The sequence below is a fragment of the Balaenoptera acutorostrata genome, chromosome 1 (genome assembly GCF_949987535.1).
Source record: "Balaenoptera acutorostrata chromosome 1, mBalAcu1.1, whole genome shotgun sequence".
NCBI classification, from domain to species: Eukaryota; Metazoa; Chordata; class Mammalia; order Artiodactyla; family Balaenopteridae; genus Balaenoptera; species Balaenoptera acutorostrata.
The window spans coordinates 140,031,261-140,045,850 of NC_080064.1; positions in this window are offsets into that span (position 1 = coordinate 140,031,261).

The window sequence follows — 14,590 nt, forward strand, 5'->3', positions numbered from 1 at the left end:
TAAAACAACCACAGCTGGTTAACAATCATTTGCGTATAAAATTCAATTACCTCCCTCTACATCCCCAAATGTGTTTAGTTTTGACATATGGCTCAGTGTCATAGGGTTAGAAAGAACCTTAGAGGTCATCTAGGATAATCTTCTGGAATCCCCTGTACAATAATTCCAGTGAGGGAGCCCATTTATTTTGAAGAGTTCTAATTGTCAAAAAGTTCTTCCTAAAGGTAAACTGACACATGCCACCCCGAAACTTCCATCTGTTTCACCCCTGGTCCTAGTTCTACCCAGTAGCTACATAGAATAAATTTCACTTTTCTTCTACACAACAGCCCTTCAAATATTTGGGAGCTGTCATGTTTCTCAAAATCTTTTCTTTTACCTGTATAATACATATGCTTGTATAGTTATGTTAATCTCTGTCTATATTATCTACATGGGCTCAGAATATTTGTGTAGATAAATTGGAAGAAAAATGTAATTTCATATGTAGCATTTTTCTTCTTTTTTTAGCTTTATTTTTATTTATTTATTTATTTTTAACTCAACATTTTATTCTATGGTACAAGTACAGAAATTTTTTACTGAGGGAGGAATGCATTGAATTCTATACCTGTTCATCTTTATTTTGTCCTTATTATCCTTTCTATTTTAAATATTTATATAAAACAGAGAAACTTTTAAACTAGTCATCAGTTATTGAGACTGCTTTGTGGTTTCACAATTTTCACAAAACTTATACCATTTTATGGGCCAGCACATATCCAGTAATGTCCCTGGGCTTTGTATGCTTGTCTTCTCCTTGTTAGGTTTATTCCCAGCAATAGGATTACCTGTATCCAGAATGCCAATTGAAACACCAAAGATGGACATCATGACAATCAGTAACACCGCAGTCTTACAAAATCGAACAAGATAAAGACCAATTGTGGTAGCGAACACTGACACCCCCAAAAGAAGAAAATGATTCATATTGTCAAAAAGAACTCCACCAATCACAGAGCCACCCAGATATCCAAAGGCACGGCCCACAAAAATCGAGAAAGACTGCTGATACTGCGATTCCCATTTTTTGCCAAATCTTGAAACGTGGGTCCCAGTATAGCGACACTCATTCCCTTTTCACTGTGATGGTTGTTTCCTTTGCTGTGCGGAAGCTTTTTAGTTTGATATAGTTGCACTTGTTTATTTTTGTTCTTGTTGCCTGTGCTTTTGGTGTCATATCCATGAAATCACTGCCAAGACCAATGTCATGAAACTTACCACATTTTGCAATCATTTGTGCTATTCTGCCAGTGTTGGAGGGTCTCCCGCAGAAGCAGGGGTGGCCGTGGCTCACCATGGGGACAAGGACACTGGCAGCAGAAGCCCTGGGAGGCACTCCCTGGCGTGAGCCCTCCCAGAGTCTGCCATCAACCCCACCAAAGGGCCCGTAGGCTCCAGTGCTGGGTCACCCCAGGCCAACCAACCCTTTTTTTAGCTTTATTGAGATTTAACTGACATATAACATTGTTTAAGGTGTACAGTGCCTTGATTTGATACACTTATATATTGCAAAATTATTACTGCCATAGAGTTAGCAAATACCTCTAGCAGGCGCATAATTATCATTTCTTTTTATGGTAAGAACATTTAAGATCTACTCTCTTAGCAGCTTTCAAGTATGTAATACAGTATTATTAACTATAATCACTATGCTGTACATTAGAGCCCCAGAATTTATTCATCTTGTAACTGGAAGTTTGTACCATTTGACCAATACCAATCCTCCTCCCCCTCCCCGCTCCCCCCAGCCCCTACTAACCATCTTTCTAGTCTACGTTTTTATGAGTTCGGCTTTTTAAGATTCCACATATAAACAATATCATACAAGTAGTCTTCTTTCTCTGTCTGATTTATTTCACTTAACACAAATGTTGTTACAAATGGCAAGATTCCCTTCTTCCTCATGAATAAAATTCTGTTGTATATACAGGCAAACCTCATTTTATTGCACTTTGCTTTATTGAGCTTCACAGATTTTGCATTTTTTAACAAATCGAAGGTTTGTGGCAACCCTACATCACACAAGTCTGTTGGCACAATTTTTCCAACAGCGTTTGCTCACTTTGTGTCTCTGTAGCACATTTTGGTAATTCTGGCAACATTTCAATCTTTTTCATTATTATTTTCATCATTATTATATTTGTTATGGTGACCTCTGGTTAGTGATTTTTTTTAATAAATTTATTTATTTTATCTATTTTATTATTTTTGGCTGCTGCATGCGGGCTTTCTCTAGTTGCGGCGAGCGGGGGCTGCTCTTCGTTGCAGTGCACGGGCTTCTCTGTGGTGGCTTCTCTTGTTGCAGAGCACAGGCTCTAGATGCGTGGGCTTCAGAAGTTGTGGCGCGTGGGCTCAGTAGTTGTGGCGCTCGGGCCTAGTTGCTCCGCGGCATGTGGGATCTCTCCTGACCGGGGCTTGAACCTGTGTCCCCTGCAGGCGGATTCTTAACCACTGTGCCACTGTGGTTAGTGATCCTTGATGTTACTACTCTGACTCACTGAAAGCTTAGATGATGATTAGCATTTTTAGTAATAAAGTATTTTTTAATTGAAGTCTGTATATTGTGGTGTTTTTTTAGATGCAATGCTATTGCATGGTTAATAGACTCCAGTAGAGTGTAAACATAACTTTTCACGTAGACCGGAAAACCAAAATATTTGTTTGGCTCACTTTATTGTAATATTTGCTTTATTGCAATGGTATAGAGATGAAGCCATAGTATGTCCAAGTATTGCCTGTACATACCATATACTTTTTATCCATTCTTTTTAAGCTGTTTGCACATGCAGTACTTTGGGTTTTACGTATGGTTTGTCTCTGCATTGTTGTTGTATTAAATCTTTAAAGGCCTATAGAGTGCCAAATACAGTTCCATTTACAGATCGACATTTTTAAAGTTTTTTTGGATGACAGTGAGGAGGAGGATTCTTATCTGGCTGGCATAGAATAAGTCATTATCTTTGAAGATAAGGAGATGGATTAAATGACCTCTTGTTGTTCCTTTTAGCCCCAAGGGTCTATGATTCAATACTTCTTTGATTAAAAAACTTTATAAATTATTAAGAGACTATTTCAAATAATTGGCAAAGTGCTATATAAATGTTACTAGTAGCAATAATATCTATTCATTTTATTTTTTTAAAATTTTTTCATTTATTATTTACTTATTATTTTTATTTTTGGCTGTGTTGGGTCTTCGTTTCTGTGCGAGGGCTTTCTCCAGTTGCGGCGAGTGGGGGCCACTCTTCATCGCGGTGCGCGGGCCTCTCACTATCGCGGCCTCTCTTGTTGCGGAGCAGAGGCTCCAGACGCTCAGGCTCAGTAGTTGTGGCTCACGGGCCCAGTTGCTCCGCGGCATGTGGGATCTTCCCAGACCAGGGCTCGAACCCGTGTCCCCTGCATTGGCAGGCAAATTCTCAACCACTGCGCCACCAGGGAAGCCCCTATTCATTTTAAATTAATAAATTAGTACCACTCCTTTCCTATGGTAATAATGAAATAGCTGACTAAACAATCCATTTAACATGTAGCCTACCACTAATTAGTGTAGTGGAACTGAGCCTGCTTTAGAATTTATGTGAAATGGGTTTTTCTTTCAGTTATCTATTGCTGAATAAGAAACAATCCCAAAACCTAGTGGCTTAAAACGACAGCGATTTATCACTTCTTGCAATTGTGTGGATTGTCTGAATAGTTCTGCTGATTTCACCTAGGCTCACTCACGTAACAGCTTTCAGCTGGAGGCTCAGCTGAGATGGAAGGTTGGCAATTCACATATCTGGCATTTGGTGCTGCTGTCTCAGTTCTCCTCCATTGGCCTCTTGTGGGCTGAATTATACCCACCTCCCTATTCATATGTTAAAGCCCTAACCCCCAGTACCTCACAAAGTGACTGTATTTGAGGATAGGGTCTTTAAAGAGGTAAATAAGTTAAAATGAGGCCCTAAGGGTGGGTCCTAATCCAGTATGACTGATGTCCTAATAACAAGAGGAAGTTTGGACACAGACACGCAGAGGGACGACCATGTGAAGACAAAGGGAGAAGACAGCCATCTACAAACCAAGGAGAGGTCTCAGAAGAAACCAACCCTGCTGACACCTTGATCTCAGACTTACAGTCTCCAGAACATTGAGAGAATAAATTTCTGTTAACTCACCCAATCTGTGGTACTTTGTTATGGCAGCCCTAGCAAGCTAATGTAAACAGTCTAACCTACTGGAGAACAAGAGGTATATTAGTTTGCTAGGACTGCTGTAACAAAGTACCACAGGGTGACTTAAACAACAGAAATTTATTTTCTCATAGTTCTGGAGGCTAGAAGTCCAAGATCAAGGTGTCAGCAGGGTTGGTTCGTTTTGAGGGCTGTGAGGGAGAATCTGTTCTCTGCTTCCTTCCTGGCTTCGGGTGGTTTCCTGGTAATCTTTGGTGTTCCTTGGTGCATAGCATCACCCCATCTCTGCCTTCATCTTCACATGGCATTCTCCGTGTGTGTGTGTGTACTGTAAAGACCCTATTTCTTAATGTCATATGGTGAGGTACTGAGTTAAGATTTCATTGTAAAGCAACTATACTCTGATAAGGATGTTAAAAAAGAAAAGAGTTAAGATTTCAACATATGAATCTTGGGGAACAAATTCAAGCCATAATACTGAGCTTCCTTAAAGCATGGTGGTCTCAGTATTCTAAGAGAGCAAGAGTGGAAGCTGTAACATCTCTCGAGTCCTAGTCTCCAAGACTCTCACAACATCACTGCCACCACAGTCTACTAATGAAGGCAAGTCACAGGCCAGCCAGATTTAAAGGATGGGGAAATAGGCTCCACCTGTTTTCAGTCTTCCATAGGGTCTTATCCTTTTTTTTTTTTTAGATAGTAGTCATCTTTTCTTTTGTTTTTAATTTATTTATTTATTTATTTTTGGCTGTGTTGGGTCTTCGTTTCTGTGTGAGGGCTTTCTCTAGTTGCGGCAAGCGGGGGTCACTCTTCATCGCGGTGCGCAGGCCTCTCACTATCGCGGCCTCTCTTGTTGCGGAGCACAGGCTCCAGACGCGCAGGCTCAGTAGTTGTGGCTCACGGGTCCAGTTGCTCCGCGGCATGTGGGATCTTCCCAGACCAGGGCTCGAACCTGTGTCCCCTGCATTGGCAGGCGGATTCTCAACCACTGCACCACCAGGGAAGCCCGGGTCTTATCCTTTTTGACAATTAACTAGCTACATGGCCTTGGGCGAATCATAAAAGCATAGATTCTTAGAATCAGAAGGGACCCAGGCCAATCTTAGTCCCACTACTGAATAAATTTCCTCTGCCTCCTTCCCACTCCCAAGGTCTCCTTCTCTTTCCATTCTAAGGGCTGCTCCTAGGTGAACTCATCAAGCCTCTGTGTCTGTACTTATGCTGTTTCCTCTGTCTTGAAAGCAAATAGCCCTTTCTTTTATTTCCATCTTTTTATTGAAGCATAATGTTCATATAGAAAGCATGTGTGTGTGTACTGCTTGGTGAATTTCACAAACTAAATGCACCCATGTCATCAGCATCTCAGTCCAAAACCAGAACGTTACCAGTACCTTAGAAGCCTTCTCCATGCTCCCTTTCAGTCTCTATGCATTTCCGCCCAACTCCACAAAGGTAACACTATACTGACTTTAATAGCATACATTGATTTTTGCATATTTTTGTACCTTATATAATGGAATCAGACAGTATGTAATCATTGTGTCTGACTTCTTTCACCCAATATTATGTGTTTGAGATTCATTCATATTTTCATTTATAGTTGCAGATCATTTATTTTTCATTGCTGTATAGTATTTCATTGTATGACATTATAGTCTACTTTACTTATCCATTCTATTGCTGATGAGCATAGTTTTCATATGAATATCCTAGTACATGTCTTCTGGTGACCATAGATATGCATTTTGTTAGGTATTTTTCTGGAACAAAGAATATGTGATGTTTAGCTTTAGTAGATACTATCTAATGGTTTTCCAAAGCGGCTTCACCAATTTTACTCTCACAAGTAATGTAGGAGAGTTTTGGTTGCTCTAAATCCTCACTAACACTAGATATTTTCCATCCTTTAACTTTTTAATCCATTTCACACTTCTTTTACTGTCTAACTCCTATTTGTCTTTTTAAGACTCAGCTTAGGAGTCACCTCCTCCAAGAAGGCTTAACTGACATGCTGGATTAGATGTCCCTTCTCTGGGCCCTCATTAACCTGTATCTGTGCCCCAGGCTTTAGAAGTTACCTGTTTAGAGTTGTTGAGGTTAGTATGAAGGACAAACTGGCCCATGTGTAAATTGAAACTGGTCTTTGTAGCAGTATCTATCAATACATATACTCAGTTCATAAACACAATATACATACTATGTGTACAATTCATATAGTCTTTTACCTAGTAATTCCTAAAAATTACTTTTACATTTACACAAAGATACATGTTCAAGTATGGTCACAGTATTGGTTTTGTTTGTTTTGTTTTGTTTTTTGTTTTGTTTTGGCTGCACCACATGGCTTGCAGGATCTTAGTTCCCCAACCAGGGATCTAACCCGTGCCCCCCTGCAGTGGAAGCCTGGAGTCCTAGCCACTGGACTGCCAGGGAATTCCCACAGTATTGTTTTGTTTGTTTGTTTGTTTTTTAAGACTTATTTATTTATTTTATTTATTTTTGGCTGTGTCAGGTCTTAGTTGCGTCATGCAGGATCTTTGTTGAGGCATGAGGGATGTTTTGTTGCAGCACGCAGGCTTCTCTCTAGTTGCAGTGTGCAGGTTTTCTCTTCTCTAGTTGTGGCGCACAGGCTCCAGGGCGGGTGGGCTCTGTAGTTTGCAGCACACAGGCTCTCTAGTTGAGGCACACCAGCTCAGTAGTTGTGGTGCACGGGCTTAACTGCCCCGCACCGTGTGGGATCCTAGTTCCCTGACCAGGGATCTAACCCACGTCCCCTGCATTGTAAGGTGGATTCCTTACCACTGGACCACAAGGGAAGTCCCACACAGTATTGTTTCTTTTATTCCTAATTCTACTTTTTTTTTTGAATTTTTGAATTTTATTTTATTTATTTTTTTATACAGCAGGTTCTTACTAGTTATCTATTTTATACATTTTAGTGTATATCTGTCAGTCCCAATCTCCCAATTCATCCCACAGTATTGTTTCTAATAGTGAAAAATTGAACCCAAAGTAACTGTTCATCAACATAGGAATAGTTAATGTAATACTAAGCACTGGTTGAAAAAAAAAGAATGAAATAGGTATATAGGGCTTAAAAAGATCTCCAAAGTTTACTGAAAAAAAAAAAGAATAGCAAGTCACAGAAGAACATGAAAACTTCTCTGGATGGGGTAATGGGGAAGAGTTACCAGAAAAGGGGGGAAGGGGAATACCAGAAGTGCTACCATTTTGTTTGGGCAAACTTCAGCATTTGCTACAATGTTTATGCCTTCCTTCTGAAAACTCCTCTCTGAATTTCCTTACCTATAATATGAGGTTAATAATAATGTATACCTTCAAGGGTTTTATGAGGAGTTAATATATGTGAAGCTCTCAGAACAACACAAAATTGCCTCACTCTCAAACCCCCAGCCATAGTGATTGGTCTAGGGATGGTCAGCTGACCCAAGCTTGGCCAATTACAGTCCTCCCCTGGACATTTTGGAATTGGAACTGAGAGAGGCCAGTCCCTCTTAGAGAACTTGGACTGTGAGATGTAAAGTGCAAGATATTTTGGCAGCCATGTTTCCTCTCATTTGGAGCAGAGAAGAGGAGGGAATTGATATGCAGGGAGAAAAAGCAAGCATTTATATTTATAATCCATTTTTTTTCTTAAGCTAGTTTGAGCTGTTTTTCTGTTATAATCCTAATCAATACAACCAATACAGTGAATACAAATGCCATAAAATACCATGTTTATTTAATGCATATTACTCATCCATAAATGGTAAATTGGGGAATGATGTCTGTAGAGCACGTAAGTTGTGCTACTCCATTAGGATCTTTCCCAGCATGTTAATGTTTTGAAGTGATCAGTAATAAACTTTCTCACAATTGAAGAGAAACCTTTAGCAATAAATGAAGACCAAAAAAAAGCTGAAAATCTCATAGAAGTGCCGTCCTTTATTGTACACACAAGTGTCTTCCTTTAGTGAATAAGTGACTAGTTTAGTGGCTTCAAGAACTACTATATTTTCCATTGAGCTATCTAGAAAAGCTGCAAGTGCAGATGCAAGAAGCTGCAAAGACATTTTCGCATGTTTCCCTTAAGAGAGTTTGCCAGACCTTCCTCAGCTTCCTTGTTTCCTCTCCAGCTCCACGACTATATCTCTTGTGAGTCTGCTTTCAGCAAAAGAAGCAAGCTGAACTTACTTCTCAATGTTCTCTCTGCCTAAAATGCAGTCCTTTTTTCAGGTTGCCTGGCTAACTCCTACTTATCTCTTAGCTCTTAGCCTAAGTCTTCCCCTAGGAAGACTTCCCAAACCCTAGTCTAGGTTAGATTACCTCACCTTCACGCTGCTACGCACTTTCAAAGCAATTCATTACCTGCTACCAACACTTATCCCACATTATTGTAATTACCTGTTTAAGAGCTGTCTTCCTCACTAGATTCCAAGTCCATGAGGGCAGGAAGTGGGTTGATCTCATTTACCAGTGTATTCCCAACAACTTAGTACAGTGCCTGGTATACACAAAGTGGCCATTAAGTATTTATTAATAGAACATTAGAAATCTCTACTTTCTATCTTTTCTACAAATAATTTGTCAAATATATTTCTTTTGAAAACATAAATGGAAAACTACCAGAGTAATAAATTCTCATTTCAGGAGACTTAGAAAATGTATAAAATTATAAAGAAGAATGCAAATGTTGTCTATAATACCACCATTCAGATATAAATATTTTTGGTGTTTTTCCTTTCAGTTTTTTTCTTTTGTTTGTGTATATATATACACACACATACACATTTTTGTTAATTTTATCTTTAAAATAAATAATACACAACTTCCTCTGTCCTAAGAATTAAAGTAATACAGAATATAGATTAAGAAATGAAAGTTGTCCTTTAAGCCTCCCCTCAGTTGTTAAAAGTTGGTTCACTTTTTTTCTGCAGCTTTATTGAGGTATAATCGACATACAGCATCATATAAGGTTAAGGTATACAATGTGAAATGATTACCACAATAAAGCTAGTTAACACATCCATCACCTCATATTGTTACTTTGTGTATAGAGGCAGGGTCCGCTTTTTTCAAGCAAAATTGGGATCATACTGTATGTACCAGTGGTTTTTGAATTTTATTTTACCCTGCTCCATAGTAAAAAAGTCTATTTTACATTACAATTCAGTTATACACACACATACATGCATGTATGTTCACACACATACACACACATACATTGATATATGACTGAACTTTAAAGTTTCAGGAAACAGTGCTTACTCTTGTGATATACTCATATTCTCTATTCTAGGCTAGTCTATATCCATTTGTTTCTTCGTTGTATAAACACTATACCTACAGAGGGGCAGCTTGGAATGGGTTGTCAGAGCCCCAGCAAGGTAAAGGAGAATTCGTGTGGGGAGGACAGCCAGCCAGTGGGGAGAGAGAGTGTCAGAGTCCAAGTGGGGTGAGCAGGGCATCTCCATGGAGAAGCAGTCTTGCATGAACTGTCAGAACCTGAATATTGTGGGAAATGCCACCATGTGGAAGTGGTGGCTCAGCATGGAGGGTCAGAGCCTAGATGCCATGAAGAGAGTATCCACATCAGGGAGGAAGCAGTAGTCATGGGAGATTCGTTACCTACAAGGGGCATAATCAAATAAGTAAACTTATTCATAATGTCAGCCAGGTTTCTCACTATCAGAGAAAGGAGTTACAGATATAAAAAAAGAGAAAAAACTAAAAGGAACCCTACAGTGTATTCAGAACTGACTATTTAACTTATAGAGCTCTGTGCAAAATGGAAATGTGGGGTCCATTGTTCAAAATGAAGAATTTCAAGATGGTGAGAGCAGAGCATTAAACCAAGTGCAGCTGTCTTTCTAAGTGCGGGACCCTGTGCAACCACACAGGTCTCACGCCCACGATGCCAGCCCTGGGTGTATTCATGTACATAGATGGAAATGTACATCTGTTTTTATTACTAATTAAGAAATGTGATATGGAATTTAAAATATATAATATTCCCTACTCTATCCATGAAAAGATTTGAGATCAGAAACACCCCAATAGCAATAGCACATCTAGTGCCTAGATCTTGGCTTCTAAATACAATTCTCTACTAAAAGCAACCAGAACTTCTTAGAGAAATGGTCTGAAACAGGTCTGGGGCAGGAAAATAGCTGACTCTAGAGCTATGGCAGAAGGCAATGCTCAGAGAAGGTGGGGCATGTCAAAAGAATGCAAAGGCTAGCTTGAATGGGCTCTCATTTACAAATCTGGAAAATACGAGCATCAAAATAAATAATTAGGAAAAAAGTAAATACAGTCAGGATAATGGAATCCAGGTTTCTCACTATTTGAGAAGGATGTTAGAGATATGGAAAGGGAGAAAACTATTGAATAAAAGAGGAAGCCATGAGTCCATACTTATATAAATTAATATATAAATAATTTGAAAGTTTGATAAATCACGAGTTATGTACATGTTTCAAGAACCTCCCTACAAAATACTTATTAATAAGTAATTATTAATCAAGAGACACTACAATGGAGAAGACTGGCAGATACCATCTTAATTAAGTGATCAAAATAAATAACATCACCATGACTAATCAAAATCATGCTCCCGCTGATAGGTTGCAAGGAGAGAACATGGATATTCCTACCAAAAATGAGTCTGGATCTAATCATCAGGAAATACTGAAACCCCAAAATGAGAGATATTCTACATTCTGTAATCTGCAAAAGTGCATGATGAAAGTCAAGGGAAGACTGGGGAACTATTTCAGAATGAGAGAGACTAAAGAGGCACCACAATCTAAAGGCAGCATCATCCTGGATTGGTCTGTTTATTCTAAGAAACATTTCGCAAAACTTGAATAGGGTCTGAAGTCCAAGGTACCTATGTATGCATGTTAATTTTCTGATTTTGATAGTTGTATTGTGATTATACAAGAGAATGCTTATAGGAAATACACACTAATGTACTAAGGAATAATGGCACGTTGCATCAGCAACGTACTCTCAAATAGTTCTGTAGACAAAGAATGTCACCTGCCTTTTCAGTAAGCAAAGCATATTGTGGCCATAAAGCCATCAGCCACTGCTGCAGCCACCCCCGACGTGCACCCTGAGGGGAACTTGGGATGGAGAAAAACAGGATACTGGCCCTAGATAGTTAAGATGCATGTCAAGGGAATACATTTAACAAGCCCAGACTCTTGCATCTTCCCATACATAGAAAAACACTAAAATCATTAACTTGAGACGTTTGCTTTTCGTGTGTGATTAGCAGTAATCTTTTGATGTTCGACTACATTTTTTTTCAGAAAAAATTTCTATGTATCCTGGCTCCTCCCTTACCTCTTTGGAACAGTCGTCAGAGCTGTCTGAGAGGCATCTTCCCTGGCTATAGTCCTCGGTAATGTCCTCGAATAAAACATAATTCTCAACTTTTAGGCTGTGCATTTTTTTTCAGTTGACAGTTTAAATGCCTTACCAAAAAAAAAAAAAAAAATCAACATATATGGGTCTATGAATTTACCCTCATTGACTAAACTAATAACCTTATCGAGAAAAGAAACAATGGTACTTTATTTTTTTCATATTTTAATTTTATTGCATATAGTTGGTTTACAATGTTGTGTTAGTTTCAGGTGTACAGCAAAGTGATTCAGTTATACATACACATATATTCATTCTTTTTTAGATTCTCCTCTCATATAGGTTAGCACAGAATATTGAGTAGAGTTTCCTGTACTATGCAGTAGGTCCTGAAACAAGGGTACTTTAAAATGAACAACGGTACATTAGAATTGTTCTTAATGAACAATGGCTGTCTTCAGTGGTTACTGCTTTTTTTGATATATGCTGACAAGGTATCTATTAATTAGCTTTTGGTTAAGAATTGATTTTACAGTCTCAAAGGAACATATTTCTGAAAATTGATTATTGACATTCTCTTTGCTTATGTCTTTCTGACATTTTAGGGATCGCTGCCAGTACTAGCGTGATCAATGGTCCTAGTTTGCCAGGGTTGTAGCATTGAAAAGTCCCACTTAATGGGAAACCCCTCCACAGGACACAAAGTTTCCACACTGGTGCAACAGCTTGGGGGAAACCTGCAAAAGCCTTGTGGCAGCTCACAAAAATAGAGTCTGAGGGGCTTCCCTGGTGGCGCAGTGGTTGAGAATCTGCCTGCCAATAATGCAGGGGACACGGGTTCGAGCCCTGGTCTGGGGGGATCCCACATGCCGCGGAGCGGCTGGGCCCGTGAGCCACAATTACTGAGCCTGCGCGTCTGGAGCCTGTGCCCCGCAACGGGAAGGGGCCGCGATAGTGAAAGGCCCGCGCACCGCGATGAAGAGCGGTCCCCGCACCGCGATGAAGAGTGGCCCCCACTTGCCACAACTAGAGAAAGCCCTAGCACAGAAACGAAGACCCAACATAGCAATCAATCAATCAATTAATCAATAAAAAAATAAATAAATAAATCTTTAAAAAAAAAAAAAAAAAAAAAAAAATAGAGTCTGAAAGCAACACTGTTTTTAGGGTCAAATGGCTCCAGCACAAACTACCCCACCTGTGTAGTCACCGGTTGCTGTTTTTACTCCTGAAGCTGATGTTGGCAACCTAAATTACCAGTTCACAATAATGAATCATCCATTGTCGCCTTGCTAGGAGTGATACAATTTAAGTGGGCAATTTAAATGCCTTGTAACAATCCATTTTTGGCTTTGCCTGTGGATTAACTATTATGCTTTGTATCAAGATAGTACTAGTTTGGACTTCCCTGGTGGCTCAGTGGTTAAGAATACGCCCGCCAATGCAGGGGACACGGGTTCGAGCCCTGGCCTGGGAAGATCCCACATGCCGCGGAGCAGCTAAGCCTGTGCACCACAACTACTGAGCCTGCGCTCTAGAGCCCGCAAGCCACAACTACTGAGCCCGTGTGCCACAACTACTGCAGCCTGTGTGCCTAGAGACTGTGCTCCGCAACAAAGAGAAGCCACCGCAATGAGAGCCCGCATACCACAACAAAAAGTAGCCCCCGCTCGCCGCAACTAGAGAAAGCCCATGTGCAGCAACGAAGACCCAATGCAGCCAAAAATAAATAAATAAATAAATAAAAAGATAGTACTAGTTTAACTTTTAACACTGTGAATACTGTGAATTTTTTTTTCTAAGAATTCAGGTAATGAAAAAGAACAATTACAACACCTACACCGGCATGATCTAAACATGAAAAAGAAAGTTAGACAACTGTGTTATTTTAATGAGAGGTAGATGGAAGGAGCCACACAGCACGATTAAGAAAGTAAATAACCAAAACAGAGCATACTACACAATTTGCAGAAAAGAATTTGGAATTGAACATTGTGAAGGGGAAGTGAAAGCTCTGACTCTGAGAATCTCACAAATCCAGAGTGAGAAAGGCAAGTACTTCTAAATCAATCCAAAGTTTTCTCCTCTCCCCCAAAGACATCAATACTGTCTAAAATAGACTGAACTGAATTAGTTAGGCCATACCAAACAAGTTAACATGGATTAACATGCATTATTGTATCTTTTCCTAAACACTTTGATATAAAATAAACACTTATTTTAAAATGTTTTATATGAAATTAATAACACATATGTGTATAGTTTACACACACACACATATATTTGGGGAGGGGGGCAGTCTGGTAGGGCAGTATTCTAGTCTGGCTCTCTAAAAAGTTGGCCACTCTAGCATTGGCCATTCAGTCACTAATTATTTATTAAGTTCTGTGTCAGATACTGTGTCAGGGTCTAAGGTTACAGCTGTAAAAAGGCAAAAAAAAAAAAATCCCTTCTCAAGAAAACTATAGTCTAATGGGGTATTCAGCTGAGATAACAGACACTATAATATATTGAAATGCTAAGAGAGAGGAAATGACCTAAGAGCACAGAGGTGGGGCAAGGAAGGCTTCCACTAGAATGGGAATCTGGAAGATGAACATGAGTCAGCCAGGGGAAGCTGGGGGTTGGAGAAAGGGCAGAAAGAAGCATCCTCTGGGCCCTAAATAAGGTCAGTGAGAGCAGGGCACAAGTAGGGAGCTATGAAGTTTTCTATCAGGTTTTTTTCAAGCATCAGCAAATATCTGTGAGTGTTTGCTGTGTCTCCTATGAGAGATACAAAGAACAGTGGATAATCATGTGAGTGATTACAATACAGTGGGAATATAAGACTTAAAAAGCTAAATATCAACACAGGAACAAAACAGCACAAGAGATGTCACAAGTTAAGATACAAATTCAGTTAACATTTTAAGTGATTTAGCTCAATGCTTTTACATTATAATTTGAAACTTTTGAAAAAAAATTGAATGTGCAGAAAAGCTGGAAGAACAGTATAATGAAGC